Source organism: Apteryx mantelli, chromosome 2 (assembly GCF_036417845.1).
Source record: "Apteryx mantelli isolate bAptMan1 chromosome 2, bAptMan1.hap1, whole genome shotgun sequence".
NCBI classification, from domain to species: Eukaryota; Metazoa; Chordata; class Aves; order Apterygiformes; family Apterygidae; genus Apteryx; species Apteryx mantelli.
The window spans coordinates 84,816,056-84,843,944 of record NC_089979.1 but is presented as its reverse complement, the minus strand read 5'-3'; the positions used below and the strand labels follow the sequence as shown (position 1 = coordinate 84,843,944).

Genomic DNA, 27,889 nt, shown 5'->3' with positions numbered 1-27,889 from the left:
TTTGGCATCTGTATGCTTATTGGGATTCGGAAATCTTCTCTAAGATCATTTTACTACAAAAAAGACTCACTTGGATACAAACAGCCTGCCACTGAGCTGATAGCAGACTTTTCATCAGTCATAATTCTCTCTACCTCTATTTCCAACTTTCTTAGAACTGAAAATTCAACTATTTAATGTGTTGAGTAAAACAAAGCTCTATGTGAATATCTGGAGCCTGAGTCTTAGCTAGCCGGTTGTTTCCCTGATGAGGAGGGGGCACCTGTAATTACCACATGCCTCTCCAGAGAGCTGATTTGCACAGGCTGCCCTTGTGCCTCTTTCCATGAACTGAAGCCTGTCAGGACTCTTCCCCATCACTAGAAGCCAGGCTCCTGGAGCACTGCCTTGGACCAAGGAAAGATTAAAAATGGTCATGGAGTTCCACATGAGTTATTAGCTGTTAGCTTGATGCAAACATGACTAACGTGTAAGGCAATTAGTTTGGCTGACCAGAAATTGCTCAAAGAGCCTAACGCTTCTCTTCCATCCTTAAATATTCCACAGAAGAGGGAGAAGGGTGGGGAACTGCTTGCATGTCACTTTGAGAGCCTGGGTAGGGCTTCATTTCTTCAAACAGAATCCTCTCAAGGAGGCAGATATGCCTTCAATCTGTGCACAGGCACTTTGGAGACTGGAGGGAAACATGAATCAAACATTACTGGGCATGGGACATATTAGAAACATAGAAAGGGACACAGAAAATGTTTCTGATCCTCAATCACTTTTGTAAAGCCCCATCATCTTCAATAAACATATTTAAGTAAAATACTGAGTACTTTTATCATTATCAAAATTTTTCTGAGATCTGTGCATTTATTTTGTTACCAAATTTGTAGCCACTTAAAAGTTGATCATGTCGGTCTTTTTGTTTTGTTTGTTTTATCACACCACTTGACTTGATGAACAGCAGCAGACCTGGCACTTCACTGTTAATTGGGAATAAAACAAATTGAGGTTGGGATCTAGCAAACTTGTCTCCAGGAATCCACAAGCAATTTTCCTTCTAGGCAATTGGTGACCAGACCTTAAAAGGACGAGATAAAAGATTCTGGATTTCAGGTACACAGATAGAAATCCCGACAAGCTCCAAAGACAAGCAAGGAATTATTACAGACTTTTATCAATGCAACTCACACAAAAATCTGCCTAGGACTACTAAAGAAACTAAAAGTATACAGATACCATTAAAGAAGCTAGAAAACATGCATATGAAAAGTGCAGCATTCACATAGCCAGCAACACAAAAAAAAAGGTGGTGAGGCGGGGGGGAGAATCACAGGCACTAGGACATACAGTACTTTTTTTTATCTGGAATGGCTGCAAACCATGCTAGATTTTGAGCAGGGACGTTCTGGGTAAACTGCATAAGTTCCCTTGGACATTATGGACCGTCCTTCCTGATGGTGCTTTTGCTTGTGCCCATTTCTCTCTTCAGAAGCAGGTGCTCACTCATTCCATAAACTCCTTTCTCAGCTCAGAAGCTGAAACCCTGGCAAAAGCCTTTTCCAAGCATTAGAGACAACTAGTGTAAAGACAAGTAAAAATGGGAGGAGAAAAAAAAAGTAAAAATCACAGAATCACAGAATGGTTGAGGTTGGAAGGGACCTCTAGTGACCATCTAGTCCAACCCCCCTGCTCAAGCAGGGTCACCTAGAGCACATTGCACAGGATTGCATCCAGGCGCGTTTTGAATATCTCCAGAGAAGGAGACTCCACAACCTCTCTGGGTGACCTGGTCCAGTGCTCTGTCACCCTCACAGTGAAGAAGTTTTTTCTCATATTCAGATGGAAGTGTCTGTGTTTCAGTTTGTGCCCGTTGCCTCGCATCCTGTCACTGGGCACCACTGAAAAGAGTCTGGTCGCATCCTCTTGACACCTTCCCTTCAGATACTTGTACATGTTGATAAGATCTCCTCTCAGCCTTCTCTTCTCCAGGCTAAACAGGCCCAGCTCTCTCTGTCTTCCCTCATATGAGAGATGCTCCAGTCCCCTAATCATCTTTGTAGCCCTTCGCTGGACTTGCTCCAGTACTGCCACATCCCTCTTGTACTGGGGAGCCCAGAACTGGACACAGTACTCCAGATGTGGCCTCACCAGGAAAGTCTTCCTTTCTCCAGACTTTCTCTCTTGCCTCCAGGGTCTGGGGTTCCTGAGGGCTGGCCTGACCAGTAAAGACTGAAGCAAAGAAGGCATTCAGTAACTCTGCCGTCTCTGCATCCTTCGTCACCAGGGCACCCACCCCATTCAGCAAAGGGCCCACATTTTCCCTAGTCTTCCTTTTGCTACTGATGTATTTGAAGAAGCACTTCTTGTTGTCCTTGACATCCCTTGCCAGATTTAATTCCAAACGGGCCTTAGCCTTCCTCATCGCATCCCTGCATACTCTGACAACGTTCCTATATTCCTCCCAAGTAGCCTGTCCCCCTTTCCACTTTCTGTATACTTCCTTCTGCTGGTTGAGTTTTGCCAGGAGCTCCTTGCTCATCCATGCAGGTCTCCTGCCTCCTTTGCTTGACTTCCTACTCATAGCTCTGGAGCCTGGAGGAAGCGATGCTTGAATATTAACCAGCTCTCTTGAATGCCCCTTCCTTCTAGGGCCCTCACCCATGGGATTCCTCCAAGCAGGTCCCTGAAGAGGCCAAAGTTTGCTCTCCTGAAGTCCAGGGTTGTGATCCTACTTATTGCCCTGCCTCCTCCTCGCAGGATACTGAACTCCACCATCTCATGGTCTCTGCAGCCAAGGCTGCTCCCAACCTTCACATCTTCCACCAGTCCTTCTTTGTTTGTTAGTACGAGGTCCAGCAGCACACCTCTCCTTGTTGGCTCCTCCACCACCTGTGTCAAGAAGTTGTCACCAATGCTCTGCAGGAACCTCTGGGAAATATATTCTTTTTTAAATATTCTTTAAATAATCTTTAAAAATATTCTTTATATATTCTTTTTAAATATTCAATATTCTTTTTTAAAGCTGTGAATCATGAAGTATTGAAAAATTCAATCCTTGACCTTCATGTTACAGTCTTTTGCACTCATTAATAATAATAACATACCCATTACAAATAATAAAGGAGAATTCCTTGGCTATCTTTTCAGTTGAGGAAACAAAAAAGGATAAGACTTCATTCAGTTTTCTGTTGGTATAATATGTAGGCAGATTTTTTTCATGTTTCACATATCTAACTTTTTAAACTTTCTTTTCTATGTGGTATAATGTCCTTTCATAGATTGTTATCTTGTCAATACACTGTTCATTACAAAATAGGTTCATTATATTTACAGACCCTAAAAAGAATATGAATAGCAGCAGCTACATGTTACAAAGAGAGAAATTAAGACAGGGAGATGTGATCTGAAAAACCCATCAACACCAACAACAGAATTTTAACTAAATGCAACTCTACATCTTCAACATTTACATGGCCCTTCTCACTTTTAAGTGATTAAAAAAAAAGTTTGTACTTAGAAGGTTGGCCATTCTTTTTAAATTACACCATGAAAATACAAAATTGGATTCCTAGTTGACAGTATTACTTAAAAATTTCCTTTTCATGAAGGAAGGCCATCAGGGTTGGGGGGAAGCTAAACTTAATTTCGATTTTCCAGGTTTATTACAATCTGTAGAAAATGCACAGCAACTTATTTGTACGTTCATAATTTGTGGCTATTCTAACTTGTGTATTGTGTTCAAAGGGTAGGTATTCTCTTTAGAAAAGAGTAAGATATTTGATTATTCAGGTGCAGTATGTCCTGAATACTACTGAACCCCCACCTACAAAGAGTGAGTGACTATCTTCTATAAAACCTCTGTTTATAACAATTGAAGCTGAATAGCACTGTTATAAGTTACTGAATACAGCCTGCCATTACTTAACTATAATGTATAATCATCCAGTATATCTGATTTTGTTGTGCTGTTTTGCATCCTTTAGAAGCCTTCTGAAATGCATTATTTTTGAGATTAATTAGTTATATTCATTTAGTAGTATTTATTCATAGCAGTACATCATTATCATGAATTGCATTTCAATACACTGATCAAAAATTGGTTTTATTATTCAGTTCACAAACTATGTACACATTTAAGGTGCTTAAGGTTATCTTAAACTCTACATATTTCAACTACCAGTAACAGGACAATCATTAGTAAACATATATAGCTGTATGCTGTACAACTGAAAGAACAAATGAATGGTTTATAGGCATCGATGCCAACTTCTCATATCAGAAGTTCAAACCAGATGAAAACGCTGGAGACCAAGAAAAAAAACTCGCAAGAAACACCATCTAATTTGTTTCACGTCTTTGTTACGCAATGATCTCTTCTCATTCAGCAGACCTTACTTGCCATTTTTACCCTGATGAGTGAAAGTGGCTGTTCCCTTCCAATTTCTCTTTGCTTCCCTGTCACCCTCCTGCTGAGGAAACTGTCTGATTATGTCTGATCTCCCCTTCACCACTCCCCCCCGTGGATTAAAGGAAGATATCATTCTTCATTGATGAAGTAATCCAAACAAAAATGTTTCTTTAGGCCCACAAAAGTAAGTTGCTTATATCACTCAGAAAAACAAGTGGCTACCTAAAATGTAGGTGATTCTTTACTCTGATACATTTATAGATAAAATTTATCCATTTTTTCATAGAGAAGATAACCTGCATTGCAAAAGGCTGTAGAGAAAACTGTGGTGGAATTTCCTAAGATGCTCAGTAGGACTCTGAATGATTGGAATTTTGGGGTCTCGTAAGCCTAAAATTCCACAAAATTTTAAAAGCATCAAATGTCCTCATCAACTTTTGTATCACATCTTTCTTCATCAAACATGCTTGAAGAAAAACAAATGGATTCAGGGAATCTTAATTTCCCTGAAGCCTGTAGAGGAAATAGACAATAAAATCATGAAAGAACAAGCAAAGTTCACTGATGAGAAGGAACACATTATACCATTTTCGTTCCAAACTCTTTAATATTTGTTTTCCTTTCTTCTCTGCAAATTCCCTTCTCTGTGTAAATGACTAAAGAGTATTAAAAAAGTGATCATAAACAGAAACCATTTTTTTTTTAAATTCAGTCCATCTGCACCTTTCTCCACCCTTTCAGTTTTCAATTATCTATATAACAAAAGAGGTTAATGTATGAATCTTTGCAGAGAGTAACGGTTGTGTTCCTGTCACAGACCAAAGGCTTTGGTGGGATCAAAAATAAATGGCTAGATTTTGATTTCAACTCTCCTAACCTATAACTCAAGCCATTGCAAAAACTGCCTCCTGGAAATCTCAGAAAGAAAATCAATTCTTTAGATATTTCTCATCCTCAAAACCTGCACTGGCTTTGTAGAAGATCAGAAAATTCTCACATATTCATACAAAGAAATGTCTACTCATCCAAACCAACCCCCCAAACCTAGCATTAATGATTTCACAAAAGATGATAAATGGTTATTTGTCAATATTTCTTCTCTCAAATATTTTGTCATGATGTGGTTGTCTGATTTATAAAATATAAATATGCAAAACTGTACATTATATGCAAAACTGTACATTATACTTCACAATTCATCTCATGTCTAATGCATTTTAAGCCTGCTTCATCTGATAAGAATCATAAGTGGTCTTCAACAAGATACAAATGTCTGCTTTTGACAGCAGATCAAGAGGAAACAAAAATGAGTTAATGAAGCTTTCTCTATCGTGCATGTTAAGAGACTAAAAATTGATACTGTCGTGAAGCAATGATTTGAACCAATCTCATACCAACATATTTCTGTTCCCCTCATGACAGTAATTTCTATAAATATTACTGATACATTTGTTAAATTTACTCACTGGTTGCTTTTGGCAACCACAAAAACTACTGTAGCAATTTTAAAATGTCCTATTTTAATTACATTGTTATTAAAATAAGGATTGTTTTCATAATGTCATTTCCATATTTTAGATAAAGACATACTTTGACTATGAAATTTTACCTGCCCTCATTTTACTTAGGTGCAACAGACTCCATGGGGCGTTCATGTGCTTATTCTAAAACCTTATTGCCTTCTGTCTTACTGCCTTCCTACTACTACCAGACTGTTCAGCTTCTTTTTATCTAGGTGCTGCCAACTGTCCAAAAATGATGTCTGCTTTAATATTTGTATTTTCAATTTCCCTAATTTAAATTCCTACAATAAACAGAAGAAAATCCAAAACCTTAGTACGTGAATGGTGTGATGGATGAACGATGATTTAGTTCACTGGAGCACAGGCACGAGTCCTTTTTACACTGCAAAAATCGCATACTCCTTGGGAATCCCCAACATTTGCACACGCATCCCAGGAGTATGTTGCAGACCAGAGAACCTGCTGGGCTACCTTGAGTAATTGGAAAACCTTTCTATGTCTTCCGCCCTTCATAGTGCCAAATTGCCACCTGAGCTATGCAGTGAAATGGAAGCTCACTCTATTATCCTTTGGCTACCCCAAACACTGTGCTGGGAGAGAGAAGGTTTAGATTCATCCCATCCTTACGTTCATAATATCTTACAGGTAAGCAATTAGCAAGACTTAAAAATCACTTGAACTGAATCCAAGTTAAGGCAAAATGCAAGTAAAAGTGTATTTTTCAAAATAATACAGCTTTTTCCTTTCTCCATCTCTATTATTTATAAATAAGTGCAAAAGACAGGCTTAGTCTATTCAGCTAAGGTTAAATCAGAAAGTTCTCCCTCTCTCTCTTTTCCTCACAACCAGATAAACCTGTTATGCTCTCACAACCAAGATGGCAGTAAGGCATTCATAATCTTTTCCTTTTTAAGTTGGACAGCACTCTCTGAGAAAACCTCTCTTCTATAGCTTCCATCAAAAACCTCTCTTCTATAGCTTCCATCAAAAACCTCTCTTCTATAGCTTCCATCAAAAATCACCATTTATTGGTGAAAAGTTACACTCCTATAGCCATGACCCCTCTCAAGTCTCCTGAAGTATCCAGGCAGATTCAGTTTTCTCCTGGAAAATTACTATATTTGCTACCTAGACAGGAAATGAGCAGACCATGCTTCCTGAATAAAATAAGTATTCTTCTGCTTCCTTGGATATGTATATCTTACCTCTTGCACTCGACTGGCTAATTAACAGTTTTTTACTCAGCAACAGAGAACTTTCCTCCCCTCTCTTCCTTTGGTGAACCACTGATATATCTCATTGTGATACATAATCAATAAGCACTACTAATTCTATATCTTTTCTGTACTATATGAACAAAAACACCTGACAGAAAAATTTCAATGGTATACAGATATGTAGTTAATTATTATTATTACATAAGATAAACTTCATAGTATTTAGTCATTTTCAGGTGACTGATCTTCAACATCTTTTTCTAAGCCACCGTCAACTTCTTTTCATGACTCAGCCTAGCTTTCACCTGTATAATAATAAGCAGGCATGAATCTTTCACCATCATTAGTGCATGCTGAAGATCACTGTCACTTTATTTCTTGTGTGAATTATGTGGATTACCGACTCCCACAGAAACCCTCTGCCAATTTTTATTTCTTTACACAAGACCTTCAGTACTTTACTGTATGAAATCTCAAACCGAAGTGTCAAAATCATCTTGTCATTCCCATATTACTAAATGGAAAAGACCATAGCAATACAAGAGTGTGGGAGTGTTTTTCAGGATGAAGAAGGTGGTGATTAAAACCCTACACTGGGAGCATTATTTTTCTTGTCTGTTTTCTGTCAACCTTTCAGAGGACTCAGATTTGTATAATGCATTCTTAGCTAAACAGGCATGCCCAGTGCAGAAGCTAAATTAAGCTCACACTGTCATAAAATGTAACTAGCTTTTTTTTTTTTTTTTTTTAATTAGGAGTAGCTAGCTATGCTCTTCCCATTACCAACAGAAGACATAGCCTAGCAAATGGACAACATCTCTTCTCACGTTGCTCAAGCTGTCCTAGTGTGTGATTATTTCAATTTTTATTGGGAATCTGTAATCTTTGTTACTTCTGTATATGCCACAGGACAGAAGCTGAGAAATATGCACCACCCTCCTTCCTAGCTGCTTGCTGGATTTCTTTTCACACCTCTGTCTCTGCTTGGGCATGAGACTAAGCAAAATGTGTATCTTGCCCTTTATGGGACATCTTATTTCACAGTGATTCTTTCTTATTCTTTCAAATGTCAAATGGAGACAAAAATGTCTCCAACAAGTTGTCAAGAAGTGGTTTCTACAAATTTAACACAAAGTGACCGTTCCTTTGGAAAGAAGGAACGTTAAAATCTCTAAGAGGTATTGTTGGGTTTACTAACCACCAGTTTAGGCTTTGTAATCTATAGCTTGCGCTGTTGGCTTATGCAACAGGGCTTTCGCAGCCTGTGTACACCTGAGATTGATATAAATCAGTTGTCAACCCTCTCTCCTTTTTTTTTTTTTTAAGCCCTAAAAGCCTTTATGTAGTTTTATGAAAATATATTTTTTCTGCAGCAACACAGCCACCAGTCTTTTGTCTTTGCATACAAACCTAACTTGTAGTATCAGTGACATATGGGGAAATTCTGAAGGAGCCATATATGAAGTCCTAGGCTCTACTGACTTAAGTACATTCTGCAGTCTCTCAGCCTCAGCTGAAGCTAGACTGCACTGTACTGATGGGCAGGTCTGTAATCAAGCTCCAGTCTGTGGCCATGAGCATCTAAAAAGTTGTAAAGAGTGGGCCACCAAAACTCTCTAGGTTTTATGCAAGATCTCATACTTTCAAAGATCTTTTCGCCAAGCTACTTTTGCAAAGAACAAGAACAGTCAGCTTCATCAATCCTTAATATCCCATTACAATAAAATATTTTTGTATGTTGTCATGGATCAGGGCTGAAATCCTCTTCTCATTTTGAAAGTGCTACTTCTCAGCTTTTGTTCATGTTTGTAATAACCAGTACCTCACTTTGCAAAATACAATTGCAAATACAACACCAAACACAGTATGGGTGCCAATGACATACTAAGAATAATCAACAGACAGCCTACATGCTTGCTTCCTTTAAAACATTTCAGGACTGGGCCTCTCTATTTAAACTCCTTCAGTTTCTCAAAATCCTTATTGAAAGCTACGTTTTATGTCCTGCATATCTGCCAGAAACAACAAACTGATGTTTTCCTGTGTTTACCAGTTCATGGTGGTGTGGTATACTGTTAAAGCAGGCAATCCAGAGATGGACTCAGACATCCTGAGATCTATTTGCACCCTTTGTTATATTCACTATTTTCCCATGTATGTTGTACATGGTTCACGTGGTTTACCTTTTTAGCTCTTCCCAGAGCTGTTCAGAATCTGGCCACCCTCCTCCACTTGTTTCTTTTCCCTCAGATTAAATGTCCATAGTGTTCTCTATTCTATCAAAAAAGAATTTCCCAGGAAACATCCTGGATGCCAAATGCAACCCACATAGAAATCTGAGGAGATTCTTTCAAAGGCATTGAAAAAGTATATTTCTGAGCTATTTTTAATATCATTAAAATGAATCCTGCTGATGCAAAAAGCATAAATATATTTACTTTCAGTCCTGTCTCCTAGAATTTCTTCTTAAACAGTAACAGAAATTGTTCTTTTTGTCATATTTTTCTAATTATTTGGATCTTTATAGGAGAAAAGAATTTCATCAGAATTTTGTTTTGGATGTACAGGTAGTGCATGTGTGTTTCTGTGGCAAAGAACAGGCTGAAAAGTATGTACCTTCTACTGATCATCACCTCAACCTGTTATATTTAAAAAACTTAATTATGGAATTTGTCTTTCAAGCCTTCCCCTAGTTACATGAATTGTGGGGAGGGTTGGACTTGCTTCTACTCTGTACTCTGAAAACTTCACATCTCCTGAAATGTAATAAGAACAGTCTCTTGACAAATTCAAGAGTTTTACCAAGGCATTATTACGAGCTGTCACTTTTTCTCCAGTTCATTAAATCATACATGCAGCTCACATACTTTCTTAACATGGGTAAAATTGCCACTATTTATAGTGAATTTTACCTTCTTACTCTTACCCTTACTCCTTCATCACCCGTTTGGTGACAGTTTCACTATTTCTAGTGTAAAAGTGCCTAATCTGAAATTAATGTTTTCTCTATGCAGACAGTCCATTCCTTTTTAGCTGTAATATTGATCAGTTGTTGCTCTGCAGAATTTTTCTCTTGTCAAAGTGCCATTGGTATCCTCTTTTTTCCAGACTCTGAACACCACTAGCTCTTGCAAAGCAACAGTCTATCACAGTGCTTCCATCTTTTTCCAGATACACGTGTATTTACTAATGCCTATACACGAAACACTAGTTTTTTATCCAATTATTATTATTATAAACACTAGCTTTAATTCCAATTTTGAACTGTGTGCTCACTTCTACCTCAAATAATTTGTTTGGGTTTTTTGGTAGTGTTCTGAATTCTGCTTGCTGATTTCTTAGAGAGCATCTTCGTCTTTTGAGAAAAATATAACAAATCTCATGGCTGGGTTCATATAACGCGAATATGCGCAAAACAGATAACCTGTTGTCACTAAAATTTAACCTACAGCTTCATATCTCAAATGCATGTCAGGCAAACAAACTCAATAAAGATTCAATGCCTTTTGAGCCCCAAATTCCTGACATGAGATATACTATATCATATATGGTCATGAGATATAGTATATCAGATATAGTATAGCGTGTGCATGTGTGTATATATATACACACACACACAGAGATATATAGATTGTAAGAATAACTCACTGATCCGTGTTACCTATTCCCCTCAAAAGGAAGGATGTAGCTCTGCTCCTTCACCCTGTTTGTTCAATAGCCCAAATACCGTCCTGAAGTTTTGTTTTAGTTGAGCAAGTTTCCAGTGTGAGCAAGTATGGCACCATCATAAAAAATAACACCATCATAGCCTGCAGCAAGGAACAAGTGGTAGGAATATGGTTTTGAAATCAAAGTAGATCACTCTAGCACAGACATTTAAAAAGTCTAGGTAGCATCTCAAAGTGTCTTGTTTATTCTTTTGTATCTCTTCCATATATTTATTGATTTATTTTAATTGCCATTAATCTTCCCTAACCCCTTGGGCCTTAAAGTCATATATCTGAGGACAGATCTAAACATGACATTTTTCAAGTTCTTCAGTAGATCTGGTGACATCAGACTGATACAGGAACACTAATAGCAGCTTCAGGTAATAGCATTTTTCTACCTCAGAAGAGACACGTCAGGCCACTAATGTTTTTAGCCACCTTTACTATATTCAGAGGCAGCAATGACACAAGTTCAAAGAAATCATTTTGATCATAAGTACATTTTAAGTATTTTCAATTTCCGGTTAAAGATACTGGCCCAAAGTCAGGTACATATGGAGCAAAACAGATTTCCACACTGCTCCTTTTTATTTCTCTGCTTTAAGAATCTACATTGTGGCTTTTGTCAGTATCATAACACCCTCTAAAACTCTATTCTTTCAGCTTTGTACACAAGGCTATGCATGCTGAAAAGTGTTCTAGCTTTATATCAAACCATAAAGTTACATATCATACTAGTTATAAAATCGCCAGGAAAGGCTACACCTGAAAACATTTGTGAATGCACTTAAGTAGGAAGGTGGCATTCCAACTAAAAGAAGCAGTCCTGGATTTAACTATACATGGATAAAATAAGGAATTGCAAATTTCAATTCAAGGATTTTGAGCATTTGGTTTATCTGACATAAAATAATGAACTATGCAGTCCTGCGCTGGACTGTTCCTTCATCGATTGTCTTCTGATGTTTTTCCCATCATTCAAGTGAGATACATCTGCAAACCTCTTATGCTTAGGGCTCCAACAGGGTAAGGAAGCTGCATAGCCTCTTACGGTAATACTCAGGGAAATATTTCCTGACTTCTCACTTGACCAGAAGAGCAACATCATGACCAAAAGCCAAGCTGCTATATTCCTCACGTGAGGGGTATACAGATGATGACTGCTCATGTGACTGGATGAACAGAAAACCAACACAGTATAACAAGATGTAATTACATCTCTGTAATGCCATCACATGACCAAATGTGAACCTACCACGACAGACATGTTGCTAGTCATGTGAGAGGGGAGAGCCTGAGAAATGCCATAGGAACCAAGGCCATAAGGAGCAGACCACAACGACAATTAAGTCAACACTGCCCATATCTGAGTGGCCACTGAGTAATGAGGGCATAAGGCAACACATTGATGGAGATGTCTGTCCATAAAGTGGGTGTTAGTGCTTTGCTTTATATTCTTAATAAATACATGGAATATTCCATTATAGATAATCAGGCAGAGTAACAACAGCAAGATGGAGAGAAAAGCATAAAGCATAAACACTTCAGAAACAATTGTTTGAAAAAAATTAAATGGCATGTTATATGGCTTGCATTTTGTAGAGTACATAAGCCATAAGGGCATTAAAATATATATGAAATGATAGTGTTAACAGCAGAGGTAGCTAGGAAGTGGTCTATATGTTTTTCCAGAGATTTTTAGTTAACTTTTTAAGGAATGTGGGCTACAAATTCTAAACTGTGGCCAGCATTACATAAAAATGTAAATGTTTGCCAGCAAATGGCATACACCAGCAGCTCAGTTACCACTGTTTTCTCTTGAGCTCACAGAAGGATTTAAGGCCCAATATTCCAAATAATCTCATTTAACAGTAATGTTAAATGAATGTACTATACATTCACTGTGTAGATGTATATGTCCAAAGTGACTGTACTCTCAAGACCCTCAAGATAAAACTCTAGTAGTGCACTTCTGATATCATTAAGACATAGCACATATCCAATTAATAGGAATCTAACTTGTTAATTAAATATGCAGCAAATAGCTAACACAGTGAATGAAACTTATCTTCTTTGAACTGTGCACCTCCTGAAGACCTAAAATTTCTCTGCAAAGTGAATATTACAAAAAGGAAACACTGGAAACAAGTGAAGGACAGAAAACTACTGAATAGTTGAGCCTGGATCTATCTGTTTTTTGAAATATTTGTAGCATTTTTATTCCATATACCTCCAGAGACATGGCTTATTAAACTAAATCTATAGCAGTGCAGTGCTTCATTTAGTCAGCATTATAATTTCCACAGTGTTCTTCACCAGCCACAACAGTGCTATGTGCCTCCAGTCTTCTACATTTTGGACCTTGGCTGTGTGATGGAAACAGAACTCAGAATACAGAGTATGAAAATTATTTAAATATTCAAATCCAGATTTTAAATACATATGTCTTTACATTACAAGATTTCATAAAAACAACATTGAAACAAAAATCAGCAGCTTCCAGGATTTTTTCCTTACTCAGCTATACTTGAAAGAATCATATCCTTTTCTACTTTTTATTTTTTGGAAAGAACTACTAGTGAGTTCTGATGTTCCTCTCTCAACACTTTTCTATTCTGTAAAATGCAATACCCAACAGAAAATAACCAAGCTATGCAACTGAGCATTTCAGTGACTGAGAAGGGCATCACAGTCATCGCAATTTCCTTCACCTCTCCGGGAAGAAGCTTCAAAAATTTACATTCAACTCTTGAAATATATTAGGTTTCCATCAACCTGGATTCCTTTTGGAGGCGGGCACAGAGAGAGAGAGAGAGTGTGTGTGTGTGTGCGTGTGTGTGTGTGTGTTCAGATTCAGAGCACCACAGAGAAGCCTGGCTCTGCTGCATTGTAACCGCTCTGCTTCAGGTACATGGGTACCTTATTTTGCAATGCTTTCTAGCTCACGAAAACCACAATCTAAACCTCATTCTGAAGAATATATATGTATTTAATAATAAATACATAAGTTTATCTAAATACATATACTTAAATACTATATATATTTATTTACATTTGTATAAATATAAAAAAGTTTAATAATAAAAATAAAAGAAGGCACCTAATATATGTAGCATCATGGTGAGTTTCACTCACGTGAGACCTGGAAATTCAAGAAAAGGAAAAAGAAAATATACTGGTGGAGTTGAATAATTGACAGCACTGGCTTTTATTAGGCTTCACTTCAGCTCATGTCATCACTACCGCTCCCTCTGGTGGTATACAGTTCACTCATAAGAACTATAGAGAACTGTCTCGCCAGTCTTAAAATCTAAAGTCAACTGTCATACATTCTTCCCACAGGCATGGATCTCTGGATTGCACCTGACACATATTTCTCTATTGCAACTGTCATTATTGATAAGAAAAGTGCTGATAACTAGTGAAGCTCGTTCATCAGAGAAGCTAGCCTGGTGGAACACCCCCTCTGCATTGGTAAATGATAAAAGAACCTTCTGAGGAAGAGCTAAGACTTTATTAATACACAGAAAATGACTCAACCCACAAAATACTTCACTTCAGCCAGCACTAGCCAATGGAGCAAAATGTGAATCAGTATTAAAAATTCACATTTATCACCTTAGCATCAATAAAAGTTAGTTTAAATGCATGAGACCTCCTATGCACCTTCAAATCATACATAATAATACAATAGTCTTTCCCTGAAAAAGTCAGGTGCAAAAGCATCTTGATAGTTTTCTGATGTTTTCCGCTACAACAGATTTTCTTTGTACATTGTTCTGTTGAACAATTCTCAATCCCTTCTTTAATTATGGTATCAGTTTCATAACTATGGTTAACTTTTATGATATTTGTATGGTATGTAAACTTTTATGATGAATGATATTGTATACATTGGAGTAGTCCAACATTACTGTCTAGGGCTAGTTAATTACTAGTACTGATCTTAAAAGGTTTCAATAAAGTAGAATATATTTTTTCTGTAACAGAATGTACCATTCAAAATTTACCTTCCCTTCTCATTGAGCTTTGTTGGTGCAACAGACTTCGCTTTTAATGAAAGGTTTGTGAATCTTTCTCTAAAGTTTTGCTACAAGAACAGATAAAAACCTCGTCTCAAACTTCTAAAATTTAAACACACACACATGAAAACCCCCACCTTTTCTAGGGATTAGATTTGTACTGTTGTATTATACGACCATTTGGCTGCATAAATGTTGGAACAGTCTGACTTGAAATCCTCCTGGAGTATTCAGAGTTGAAAATAGAGCCATAAGTCATTCAAAATTTAATTTCCTCTAGATTTCCAGTGAAACCTCAGCTTTGATCTATGACTTCTCTGCCACAACAAACTGGCCATTCTTTATGTAACTGTGCTTCAGACACATGCTTCCATCAGTGAAAAATAAGGTATGAGGGATATTTGGATCATTGGTACAGGACTACAATAATGAATTAATAAACTGAAAGTGACAGAGAATGCTTTGAAAAATAGAAGCGTGATGAACAGACATAAATCAATGGGCTAAGCCTCTGATTCAGCCAAGGGCTTATGGCCAGGCCTAACTTCAAGCATGGGAGCAGTCCCAAGCCCATCTCTCTGCAGTGCTGGCACAGCAGGGTGTACTGGGGGAGCAGGGCTCTGCTCCAAAAGCGCAAGATTTCCACAGCTTTGTAACCCATTAGGGACAAGCCAGAACTGTGCAGCAGTGATAGCAGCAGATGTTATTCAGGGCATGGCTGGCCCTGAGGACATGGTGGTGAGAACCGGTCTTCTGATGCTTTCTAATCCTGCAGTGACTCTGCCCCGATGAACATCCTGCAGAGCAGAATTGCCACCCTACCTCACCATTATTTCCTTTTCAAATCGCACCAAAAAACATGATTTTGACATGCCCATAAAAGGCTAGTTTAGAAATGCACTGGTATGCTGGTAAGTCCATCAAAAGAGTGGCTAATTGATGGTTGCTCAGCTCATGGCTGCTCATCTATTAAATTCTAGGAAGGCCATGACCTGTCTCTGCCCTCAACAAGTCCCTAGTGTAGCTGGAGCTCCAAAACAAAGGAATCAAAAAAAGTTTTATGAAGTAGTAGCCAATTCTGTGGTATTGAAAGCAAGGTGTCTGTATTTTAGAGATGCAAAAATAAGGAAACAGAGAACAAAACGGGCAACCAAAATTAAACACCAGCGTATGTAGAAGGGAGTGGGCTACAAGGGATCATATTACCAAAAATAATAAATAAACAAAGAAATAAATAAACTGAAAGACTGAACCCTAAGTTTCTGCTGCCTTGACCACCAGTCTGGCCCTGGACCAGGAGCAATGACAAGACAGGGCTTGTGACTACTCCAATCCAAAAGGTGGAACTCAGTTTATCAATCATGTCACTCGGTTCAGGCAAATTCCCACTATTCCCCTCAGCTAAGGACTGTAGCAAGACCTTCAGGACATTTTATGTCCTAGTCCTAGATTAGGCTTCCATTCCTTCCAACATAGTATTATTTTAGAATAAAGCAGCCTGGCTGATCTGTCTTTTCAACTGTTTGGTCTGCATCCCTTTCTGATACATGTAAGGCCATAACTCCCCATACTGCTGAGAGACTCCCAACTTCTCATACAGCAAAACAACTGAGCTTAGTCCACAGGGTGTCATTAAAAAAAAATCCTTCAATAGTCATAGTACTTCAAAATCTATCAAATTAAAACAATACCAAAAATAATTCAAAAAGCTACAGTAGAATTTTGCTTTTTCTCAGGAACCAAAGCAATCCAACAAAATGGTTGGTAAGAAGTAAAAGCATTTCTCTTACTTTCACTTCCTTTCTGGAAGCAGGGAAAACACTGAAAAAAGATCCCTTGTAAGTAGAAATTATCAGATGTTGGCACTAACTGCTGCATTTTACTGAACACCCATCTATAACAGGTGAAATCAGTGCAAGAATTTAGCCCTTTGTACCATATAGTAAATTACAAGCCTAGTTTCAAGCTAAAGAAATCACCCACAACATTATTGTGGAGGGTCTGTATTACCTCCTTCTTAAATCCACATTCACTATATCCTAATATAGCATTGAACTTTTGTCCGAGGAGCTCATATTTCCTTTCAAACTTAATATGAACATTCTGGTACACAGAAGTTGCCTTGTCCACATTTTTCAAAAGGGATACCTAAGAATACAGAGGCTAAGTACCTCATTTATAAATATTTAAGTATCTAAATATGGGCAGCCAAAATTATGTCACTTAAAAAAAAAAGGGCATTAAAAATGACTTATCTTACCTCGCAATGAAGTCCCTTCTAGACTGAGGAAAAGAAAGATATCTTGGCTCCTAGTCTGTGTCTCTCACAAACAGAATTACCCTGTTCAGAGCTATTTTAGCGGATTTTTTTTTTTTAATAAAAAGAGCTAAATGAATAATGCTGAACGGAAAAAAAAAATCACTTAAAAAGCTCTTCTTATTGCCATCATGGAAGTAGCAGGAAGTTCAGCTTCTAATGAATACCTCCAGCCTTAACTACAGTTGTGAAAAAATTTGCTTTGCCCAAGTATAATTCAGAGAAAAAGCAGACTCACATTTGTAAGACAAATGACAATTCCAAAAATATTATAACCAAAGGATCTAAACCCACAAATGGAGTTCTAGGAATGGATATTTTGAACTGTTTATTGGAAGACTGAAGCTTATCTGCTTCTATATGAGCATAAGGGACTCATGGATCTGATTGCAGAATGGTAATTAAAGCATTGGTGTAAGATTAGGAAATAATTTGCACTGAATACACAGCAGTGTACACTATATACTTCAGAAAATATCCTAAACCCTCTCTCTTGCCTTTCTAAGGCCTTACTCTCATTTAAAAGCCTATCCTTTAAGCCTGTCGCAGGTCTTCATATTGATCTAAATGTCCATCTTCTGTTTAATGCAACCAACCTTAAATGTTGCATTCTTGAATTTTTCATATTCAATGACGTATCAGCTTGAATAGTGAATATTACTGATCCCACTCAGTTGCATTATCCTTGCCAATTACTCTCCTTCTCTTTCCACCTTTAGGCTGCTTCAAAAATACATTACCATGGACTCATAAGAATGACTACAGAACATTCTGCAACTCATCTTGTTAGCAGCATGTTCTTCATGTACCAGCACAAATACTTAGGTGAGCCAGCATTGAACAACAATACAACTCATGTTCTATCTCAAGAAAATCAATTTACAGTCTCCCACATGAACCTCTCTTGTTCTGTTTTTGTTTGTCCTTGTTTTCTCCTTATTAAAAGAAAATTGCAAAAGCTACATTTTTGTCACTGATTTATTGTGGTCAATTAACGAAGCATGCATTCTGTTTTGTTTGTTTTCAGAGACAAGATTAAGGGATGTAGTTTAAATAAATTATTTGAGTAACTGGATATGAATCATATCTCTCCAGAATTTACAGTACATTCAGTTTTGCTTGACTTAAATTCCTGGAAGAAGACAGGTTTCTACAGTATATAGACAATTGTTTGAGAACAGAATTATAATATGAGAAACAGGCTCAGGATAAAAGGGAAAAATAAAATGTTATCCTCCAAATACACAGAGATTGCTTTTTCAGCAAGAGAGCAGAAAAAGGCCTTATATGCATCTTTGCAATGTAACTTAGCTTTAACTCCCTTCTTCCCTTTACTTCTCAGACAGTAACCATCTCCATCATAGCCTCACTTAGCATAAATGGAATATGCAGAAGTTGGCTACAGGCGGCCTTCAGGAATACATTAATACAGAGCTGGAGCTAGCTAAAACGAGATGCCCGCATGGCAGGACAGGTCACTGCCCATACCCAAGGGTTCTCATGTGCAGAGCATCCCTCATTCACAAAGCAAATTGAAGTACCTCATGTCTCTTCTTTATCATAAATAATTTCTCTTGCTTTTGCTTCTTATGCCTTAATTACTTTGGCAATCTCCTTCCTCTGCCCAAAAGCCAGTGACTGGCTGATCTCGTACTCGTACAACAAAGCCTTGTCGCTCCTCTACATCTGTGTCATTCTAATTTATGGTAAACTTGAATTGCTTTAAAGACCTGTGGTCTAGTTTCAAATCCTTGACCAGGCCTGACACATTTGCAGCAAATAAACAGTATAAAAACTGAAATTCTAATCAGCAGTTTTTCCTAACCAAAGATAAATTCCTCAACATGGTATTCATATCTCATCATCCAAAGCACTGAACCCTCTGAAGAACTGCATTTCTTTTATGCTTGTACATACTGTGCTGCTTCTAATACACTGTTAGAATTAAATGGTTAAAACTGTTATTCATTTTAGTTAAATATTTTCTGTTCTGTGTCTTAAAAAAAATACCCAAATACAAAATAATTTCTATACAGAACTTTTTCTTCCTCAGTATTTATTGCTGTATATCATTTGCGTAGTGTGACACCATGCTAACTTCTGCAACAGTTTACTACATTGGTTTATTAAAAAAAAAAAAACAAAAACAAAAAAACCCCTCTTTATGCCACAGATTTGTCCTGATTGAACTTTTACAGAAATGTTAAAAAAAAAAAAAAGGGTCTTTTCCTATTTTAAGCCTATTTTGCACAAGCTTTCCCTTTTTCTGTCTTTCCTGTGGCAGAACACACTCCAAACTGCTGTAGTACAGTAACCGATCCTCATTTTTGGCTCATGCACCATCGAGGCAATTATTGACTATGTTTCAAATCCATAATCTTCACCTTTTGCTGTACAAAGGTGTTAACTTCAGGGTTTTTTAAGTGATTAAGATTGACAGTGAAGTCCTTGAGTGACTACAATGTACTGTACAGAACAGAACTCCATTTTAAGGGCTCTGTTCTCGCACAAACACATTTTAATACTTCCATTAATTCATGAGATCTAGTTCCTTTTCTAGACTAATGCAAGACAAACAAAAACAACTCTGTCGTTAACCACTGCCCTAACGAGGAATTCAAGATCCCTAATCTTTCCAAAATTGTCCAGATGACTCTGGTGATACTGTATGTCTTTTTAACTTATGCACTGGACTAAGCTAAAGAAAGCAGAGAAGCGAAGATGGATCACTTCATCATACATCTTTCTAATCAGAGACACATGAAAAACTGCACTCATTCACCCACAAATTCAGACTATGTTGCCAGAATATAGTAATTATGAAGGGGTAAAACCTGCCTGAAGGCACCGCTCAGGTAAGTGAGAGCTTGACCGCATCTGCCCAGCCCTAACTCATTAGATGATTCTGGTATGTGCTATGAAAACAAGCCAAGCACAGGTAACTGTTATGGAGGTACCTACCCAAAAGCTCAGGACTACACCTGCCCTACTCTTAATGGTTTAGATATGCACAGAAAAGAAATAAAGAAGCATGGATAAACTCTTAACTTTACACCCAGGTAACACGATCGTTGTAGAAGGCCAGAAGGTGACAGTAACCCAGATAACAATAGTCAGATGGCTTTAGCTATGGAGAAAGTAAAAGAAATTGGCCTGGGCTTATGTGGCCAATTAAGCCATCGGTGGCATATGCCAACCAGCTAAGTTAGAGGGCAATAATGGTGAAAACAATAGCCCTTCATTGAGAACATCCATACACAGAGATCCCATCCTGCTTAATAAAAATGTTTTAAATTTTATGCCACTGAGTGGTATGGTTCTGTCCCTGTGGCTACCTCAACCATGATAACTAATCTAAAATATTCAGGACTGTAAGAGCCCAGGATATCCTGCAGTTGTTTTCTGTTAGGCTCCTAGGCTTAGGAGGCCTCTAGCATACCCAGAGATGCTCTCCATGTGGAGCTTAAGAGTGAAACAAAGAGGCACATAGTCATTTTTTGCAGACCTCCACCAAGGAAAGTCTAGTCCAGAGCAGATCCTGGATCTTCTAAGGTTTCCACCATAGCTAGTGCAGCTGTCTAGGTACGAGTGTTGCCAAGAATCTGAGATTCATGTCTTTCAGTACTCATGAGAATCAATCACTTCTTACTAGAACATGATTTTATATTCAGCAAGTAGTCCACAAACAATTGAGACCTTGGATTATAGTTAACACAACAGAAGCATACTAACTTACAGTAGTCCCAAGCAGTGTCCTATTTTCTTTAAAACATGCAGAGTTTCCCCCCAGAACTGCACTGGAAGGATTATTGGTTACAACTATTCAACTAGCAACCCAGGCCAGCATCTCCCAGGGCTCCTCTTTTTTAAAAGACCTAGTATTAAGAGAAAGAACTTCCTTGAGGCACCAGCACTTGTACTGTGCACCTCCTTCCCTATCCCAGCGAAGCTCAAGCTGTTAAGAATGCTAATTAAGCCCCTACTGTCTGATAACATATGCACGGCACAATTTTTATAGTATTATACAAATATTTAAAATGTTTTGACAGACTGTGTTCTGAGAACACTTAACTGAATAGCAAATGACTAAATCACAGGAGTTCCTTTGATGACATTACAGCTGATATGTTGTAGCACAGGCACATGCTTAAATACAGTAAATGGATATTTATAGTTTGTAAAATTATGACGATGACATTAAGAGATTCAGTATAAACCAATGTTTCACTGTTTTGGAAGGCTGAAACTTAGTAGCAGTCTTGCTTTTGGTGCTTTCCTTATTTCTGTCTAAAAACACAGAAAAATAAATCTGAATTTGTTAGTGGATACTGTAAAAAGCCAACTGCAAGTAAAAAGTACTGCTTGCCTCCCAGCTTACCAGAAATAGGATATATTGCTTTATCTATTTACCACAGTAAGGTACAATAGAAGTTACATCATTGGCCTTTCTACCCTTTGATCTTTCTCTAAATTGATGAAACACTTAACACCAATGTTTTGTTGCCATTGTAGCAAATAAAACTAACTGGAAGTGAACAGTCAGCCTTAGAGGTCTGTTCTCCTAACCATGTATGCACATACCCTCTATTAGCATTAATGAGAATTATCCATGCATATGGATTAGAGATCAGACCCCTTAATTTGTTTAGATGAGACCAATTTTAATCAGTGTGAGCTAATGCATAATTCTGTAGCATGCTCATGTAGTTGGTGAGTCAACATGTTTGAGGTTTTCATTTTATATTCTAGGAGCTCCTGAGCAGACTAAGAATTTTGAAACAGAAGAACATCAAAAAATTAGTCAGGAATATTATTCTCAGGGTACTTGTCCCCTGATGAGAGGAAAAGGAGCTACAGGGACATTGAATGACCTTGCAAAGCAAACCAGGAGAGAGAGCGAGTGTTGAATGCCAGAAGCATGTTTTCACATTGAACCTCTGCTATCATTAAAAAAAAAAAGAAAAAAATCCCACAGCCCTCACTGGGTTCTGTTGTAATGAAAACATTGCTCTTGTCTATTAAACACAGGTCACTAAAGCTATATTTCTGGTGAAGCTTCAAAATTTGCATTACCTCCTAACCTCACAGCAACCTTACACTAAGCACAGTAAACATGTTAATTTGAACAAAACAATCACCAAGAAAAATGATTTAAATGCATTACACAAATAACAGCAAAATGTACCATACAAGGTGAGATCAAAGACCTGACCTCCCTTTGAAAATGAATTTCAGTTTCAAAAAGCAAAACCCCACTTTCATGCCAGATACACTTGCATTCCACTATTTCATTTTTAACGGGTAATCGTTTTTTTCCTAACGCATGCCCATCATACCCCTTTCACAGACATCAGACTTTTTTCAGATGCATAACTATGAAGACATTTCCTGCTTACACAGATAAAAAGAACATGCAGACAGACACAAAAGTGTTTTTTGTTTTTTTTTTTAGAGGAAGTATTCAAGAAAACTTAAGATTGAAGACACATGTCTATGGCTAAAGGACAAGAATTTGCACCTGTAAAAATGTATCCATAAAAGAGACCAGTAGTACAGACCCATTTTGAAGATGATGATCCACAGGCTTGATAAGGCCTTTTTCTTAATCTTCCTTTCCAGGTTTCATATTATTGGATATTCAAACCATCTCTTTGAGAAATGTCACTTTTCATTTTAAAAATAGCTTTTGGTTATTCTCTTGGGCTTTCTGAGGTTCTGCATGAAGCCGTGAGTAATTTGAACAGATCATCTTAAATAAAGATCAGTGTAACCTTGTAACACACTCCACAACTAGGTAGTCCGAACTACACATACACAATTTGAAAATGCCTAAAAGGTTTAAAGAGTTCTAAAAATACCCTGTGTTACAGTTTTTCTTATTAGTTCCCACAAGGAACAAAGAGCTTTTGCTACTGAATTCTGTACAAGGATCAGCAGGATCTAACCAGTAACTGACACAGTTACACAATGCTTCAGTTTTGAGATGTGGTATTTTTAGCCCATCAAGGGATGGCAAAGTGAGCCATCCGCCTGGCAAGGTGGATTCTGCCGTTCTCCTACCTTGCATCACTCACAATATCTCAGTGGGAAAGGGTAGAGTGGGAAACAGAGTTAAGTATCTCCTTGTAAACCTACACGATGCTCTGTATGTATAAAATGTCACATACTTGGAGATCTGCGATTTAAGATAGAAGAATTTATGAAGGGAATCATGAGCATGTGGCCAAAGATGCATGATAAATACAGTTTATCACATGGATTTCACAGGAGGGTGCATTTCCTTCTTACATATACCTTTAATTTTTTTAATGTACTTTTCAGCCAAAATCATAACCAGTGAGATGGTATAGAGAAATATAATATTCAGGTTTCTTTTTCATTCTGGGAAAGATTAAGTATCTTTTAAGGAAGACAGCACATTGCACCACAGAGTTCTTTATGTGAAAATATTTTATGTAAAGTCAATACTGAGATTTACATTAAAACTGAAATAAAAGTAACAAAAAAATTCCTCTGAGCTATTCGTTTAGACTAACCTGTTTTAAAAATATTGCAGGTTGCAGAGAGAGAAGAGAATGATTGGATAGCAGAGTTAAACGTTTCCATCACAGACGATACTTGGTAAATTATTAGCACATTACACATTAGCATATTATAGATGCTTTCCATAATTTACAAAAGCATTACAGTAAAATATTGTTATAAAAGCTTTCTAGGTGAATCATATTTTACTGCTACCTACATTAATGTAGTATTTTTCAAGATAAGAACTTTGTCACATGGGTTTGAGGGACAAACAAGCTGGACTGTGTACCAAAAGGATAAAACAGCTTATCTTAATGGGAGATGAAGGACTGAAACTGCCAAATGTTTAGGAACTGATCCCCGCTGGGTATCATGTTACGTATTTAGGAATCAGTTAAACTCTATCTTTGATAATCAAATCTACGTATAAACAAATTAATCTCCTGGTCTCAAAGTAATTTCTAATATGGTTTTATTCACTTCTCAAGGCCAATCTGTGTTGCAAATCCAATTCCGCACATCTGTCTATCTCTGCTCAACACTTCAGCAATCTTTCCAAGCTTTACTATCCACGATACAACTATATTGTCCTGTTCAAGTTCCATCTTCAAACTATATGCTTGCATATAGTACCTCCGGACTCAATGAGAAGACTCTATCCATATTTAGCACTCTGGCCATTTAAAACAAAGCTTATCAAGATTAAACTTCTTTGGAGACAAAAGCTCACTGCCAGAAACAACTCTTTAATTAAATAACCTAACTGACCTTAAGCAACCTTCTAATACCTCCATAATTCACAGTGATGGACTTCATCGTCTTTCTAGTTAAATTACCAGCAGATTCAGCTGTACTGAAAGGTTAAAAAAAAATACGTTTCTAGTCTGTTCTGAAGGAAAAGAGATGGATAAAAACAACCAAACAAAAGAACTTTTGAGGTTTACCAATCATGTTTGTTGTCACAGACCTAGTAAGCGGAAAATTAGACAGTACTGTATATTTTGGTTCAAGTGTGCTCCTATATTACACAGAACTGTTAACAGAGAGAGCTGGTTGTAACACCCCCTTCCCCAGCATTATGTATTTGCTCTAGAATAAATCTGAAAGATGGTGCCCTGTTGTAAAGAGGGCAATCTGAACGGAATCCAATAGTCATGCTTACAAAAAAAATCTTTTTTTTTCTTTTCTGAACAAATTGGTTTAGATTGTGTTCTATTGTTCCAAACAAAGTTATTTTCCTTTTTAAGCCTTTGGGTTACTCTTAAGAATGTCTCCAGCTAGTCAGTAAATGGCTACTTCTAAGCCTATGATCACTTTTTTGGGGTGGATTCACTTTGGTGAATTCCTATTGTATCAAAGAATTTTTTTGGAATGTATGTTTACAAAAATAGAGGTGGGTAATAATTCATGGAATTTAACTTACAGTTAGGTTTCCATCTGTTTTATTCACATTACTCTGTATATTACTGAGGGCTGTGACCATCTTTCTGGGTCTACATTTAGCCGTAATTGCATAGAGCTTATTAAAATAATAAATGTAGTACTGCTACCTGATGAAAATAAAAAGGGGAAAAAAAGTTTGCCCCAAAAAAGAAAAACAGTTATTCTGGTTACAATCAGAGTATTTATGCATACATATCATATGATCATGGAGAAAAAAAAAGTAACCTTTAATATGACATTCTCAGTAGCTTCTGATCTTGTGAATTACACTTTTACAAAAAATACCAGGGAACAGATATATTTGACAATTAGCAAAGCAATCCAATGGCTGAAACTTACTGAACGGATGCTATTCACTGAGCAGAAAGCATACAGCACCAAACAAATTCATAAAAATTTCAGCCTCTCCACAGGCAATTCATAATCAGGGTAAAACTGGTGATTATATTCTTGTAAACTGTGTGAAGAGGATTACTCCTTTCCCATCAATATCTGTAAATGTCTTATTCAGAAGGCTTAAGTAGTTTAACTAAAATATTCTCATACACGCAGAGAGTCAGCTGAGCAGCTCATATATTTGAGCCAAACGAACTATGTTCCACACAACTTTCTATCTGTCTATCACTATTTGAAACACTTAATCTGCATTTGTAAACTAAGGGGAAGTTAAAGACTTTGCCTTCAGGAAGCTGGAAGCACATCTACAATATCAATATATCAATAAAGTCCAAATGAGGGGGAGAGGGGCTGGGAGAGCCTTTTAGGTCACAGAACCACTAACACATGTCACAGGACCACTAGAGCACATGTCAGGGCTAATGGAAAAAAAGAAGTTAAAACTTTCTTAATTTCCTAATCCCCTAATTGCTTCCCCACTCTCTCCAAAAACATATTGCAGCATAGCTAATACACTCCTACAAAATGATAGAGATATGCATTCATGTGGCCAGTGTAGAGGGAAAATCACAATTGCTCTCACAGCCTAGATATGCAATTGCATACGCATCTCTGCAATGGCCTGAGTTAAATCAGTCTGACTAGCAAAAACAAGTGTAGGTCCTAACTCTTAGCCAGAATTCTACCTTGGTATACAGCATATTCATTGTTTTTTTCCAGCTGCTCCTCTCTATAGCAAATAACATAAAATATCAGAGACCACAGAGCCCTTTCATTTGACAACTTTGGTTATTTTTGTCTTGAATATTATAGCTATTTCCAAAGGCTGATTTTACTATAACTTTGCAAAGAAAAAGACAAAAACAACAACAACAAAAAGGCACTAATGCGAAGTATTTAGTGCTCACAATTTTGAAACAGACTTCAGAGAAAGGTGCAGCTGCTCACCACCTATAGCTGTCATGCTGTGATAGCACTGGACAGAAAAGAAAATCTGTTCAAACTCTTTTTTTTTCTTTTTCAGCAGAGAAGTCCCCCATATGAGGGCAGTTTCAAATCAAAATAGTGAGCTGAAAACTATTCAGTTCTATATCCTACCGTGACATCTTACAAGCAAATCACTTGTGTGTGGCTTTCAATTAAGCATGTCAGTAGTCTTACTGTACTCATTACAGTTAGTCATATGCTTGAATATGTTTGAAAACTTTTTTAATGCAACATTTTATGTGAATCTTACTTATACCACCTACTATATTTCTTCAACTGTCAAGTACCTAAATTTCATACAGCAACAGCACAAGTATTAGTTTATGCAAAATTCTATAACTATTAATTATGATATCTGCAAAAATTCATTTAAGATACAAAAAATTCCCTGCCAGTTTCAAGGAAAAAAAAAATATTTCTCATTCTAATCTATATACCACTGGCTCTTCTGAATTGCCTTTGCAATTCAAGCAGTAACACACACACGAACATACACATACATAAAGCTCTCTCAACATTAGTTGAAAAATTTCAGAATCTTCCATCACAAAATAATAAAGGTTGAAGGCAAATTGTAACTTAATTGCTACCAATAACTATTATACCTCTGACAGAAATTGTTGCTTACCAGGTAACTGCCTTCCATGGTTCTTGATTTAGTGTACACAAATGCGTAAATTTTCTAGGGTTAAGTGATTTGCAGTGGCTCCAGTTCTTGTTGCTTAGCAGATGCATGGATAGCATCAGAGTTCTGCTACCTATTATCACCAGAGTTTTGCAAAACTCTCTTTAGGAATCTCATATCTATTGAAAACATCTGCTGGAACAAGCTTGGCATTTTATCTTCTATAGCTTTCACCATGACAAAGTTTAATTTTTTTAAAGCCTGAAATGCAAATGAAACACAAAATGAAACGCAAAATGAAACTCACAGGAAATAGTCCAAGTGAACTGAAATCAGAGTATTGTTTTATGAATGCTTTCAATCAATATTCTGTGTGTAATCTGCCTGATAATATTTTGTCCCCTGACATAGTTCCTTGTTTGGACACAGTACCCTTAGACAATTACAACTTCAAACTATGTTACAGAGTTGATGAGCTGCAGACAATCTATAGATTGTCTATAGAATCTATAGATAGTCAGAAACACACAAAACTAATCATAATAACAACAATCTTTTTGTTGATTAGGTGTGTCAGCTTATTTCAGAAAGTTTATACTGTGCGAGTTTCCTTTTATGCTTTAGAATAAGAAAAGTTAACTCTCATTTGGGTACATACATAACTGTTGTTCCTTTTCTTACAAGCTCATGAGTTTTGTCTTGCTTTGGAAAGGCATGAATATTTACTT

General features: G+C 37.1%; 1 protein-coding gene across 1 annotated transcript in view; it reads right to left on the bottom strand.

Annotated features, from left to right (window-relative positions):
• The window catches only part of CDH12 (cadherin 12), a 235,344-nt gene that overhangs the window by 186,663 nt on the left and 20,792 nt on the right, over positions 1 to 27,889 (bottom strand). The gene's annotated exons all lie outside the window — the stretch shown is intronic.